Genomic DNA, 1,638 nt, shown 5'->3' on the forward strand with positions numbered 1-1,638 from the left:
GGGAGGACAAGGCTGGGACAGAGCTGCGCCTCGGATCCTCTCCACGCTGATAGTCTGCCTCGTGCCATTGTGCTGTTGCACTAATAATTAAGCATTTGTTCTCTGGAAAAACGCACGTCTCTTGCTGCCGTTCCATTTATCTGAGGATCAGGAGGTGTCTGCTTTTGTCAGGGTGACTACATCAGTGAAATTCTCAAATAAACGCGACTATACACCATAAACACCAAAAAGCAAGATACTCTCTAACACCATGCACTACGAGCGACCCCACTTCCGTTTCCGCCTTTCCGTGGTTGCCATCTCTCTTTGGACTGATAACCCGGCACACGGAGTGATGTGCGCGCGTGCGTTCGCTACAGTAGCCCGTGTTAAATACATATTTGCCTTGGTGTAATGAATGGTGCAATGCCGTACGCAACTCCAACGTCATCTGGACAGCACTGCGTGGTCGTGGGATGCGGCAGTACCCAGCGAAAGCGGAAAAATATTGCCGCTAGTTCGCGCGCACGCCATGGTACTCGGAAGTCGGAGTGCGGCTGCGACATGTTTTTGTTGCATCGTTTTCCTGCCAATCCGGAGTTGAATCGACAGTGGGTGGCGTTGATTAATAGGAAAAACTTCGTACCATCACAGAGCTCACGTGTATGTTCACTGCACTTCGTGGATGGAAAGCGCACGGAAATTAACCCATTGCCGATGCTGGATCTGGGATACGAACGAAAGGTAAGTACGTACCTATGTCACCGACTGGCGATTTTCTTCCGCGCTATGATCAAAGTCGTTGGCGTTAAAGCTGATGCACAGTCAGAATATTAGCTCGTGTACTGTGAAAATGACGGTTCAACCCACTTTAAACAGCACGCAGCAAGTCTGAGCGAAAACCCGTCCTAAGGAACTGCTCATCTCACACCATCAGCCGTTTTAGAAGTTTTTTTCGCTAATCAGTCTTTATTTTTATTTTTGTAACTAAGGGTCAGTAGATGATGGACACTCGTGACTGCACGACTCTACCGACGCTTGCTGACAGAAGTGGTGCCTTTATGGGTCGATTCTTTCTTTGCGTTCAGGTGATCCACGGCCGCAGGCGCCTGATGCGCGACGACTGCATCCCGCCGGCAGCGAAACGAAAGGTGAGCATATAAAGTGTAAGAATAAAGGTTTTGTGACACAAGTAAATTTTATTTTCATTTCAGAAACAAGACAACGACAGTAATGCACTAGATGAAACATGCGATACACAAGTGCCTACACAAAATGTAAGAACCTCTATTTCTTTTCTTCTGCCAGAAACAGTAAAAAGAGCAGCTTAAAAAAAAAAAGCTAGGAATGATCTAAATATGGTAGCATAAAACATTTCACTATTCATGTTCCTTGTGAAACAAGGTAGCTTAGCACTACCAGGGCTGAGCTACCTAATGGACAAGGAGGAGGAGGAAAAAACTTTATTTGCAGAAGAATTCGAGGCACGCAGGCCTCCTGGGTCTCCGCACGACCCCACTCACGATCTAAACGTTCATATTATGTTTATCCATGACGTATGCGGCCCGGCTGACGACGATCTTCTGCCTGGCCGGGTCCGCTGATCGCAGTGAGGTCTCCCAGTCCTCCCAGGTTCGGAGAGGCACCGGCCCGGCGGGG

At 48.4% G+C, this 1,638-nt stretch overlaps 1 long non-coding RNA gene across 1 annotated transcript; it reads left to right on the forward strand.

The window, feature by feature from the left end:
- The first annotated feature begins 254 nt into the window (after positions 1-254).
- LOC146205691 (uncharacterized) lies at positions 255-1,130 on the forward strand. The gene is made up of 2 exons (XR_014703213.1): positions 255-723; positions 1,068-1,130. It is a non-coding gene; the product is annotated as an uncharacterized LOC146205691 (long non-coding RNA).
- Positions 1,131-1,638: the final 508 nt, after the last annotated feature.

The sequence above is a fragment of the Amblyomma maculatum genome, chromosome 1 (assembly GCF_055883805.1).
Source record: "Amblyomma maculatum isolate TAMU_Amacu chromosome 1, ASM5588380v1, whole genome shotgun sequence".
Taxonomy (NCBI): domain Eukaryota; kingdom Metazoa; phylum Arthropoda; class Arachnida; order Ixodida; family Ixodidae; genus Amblyomma; species Amblyomma maculatum.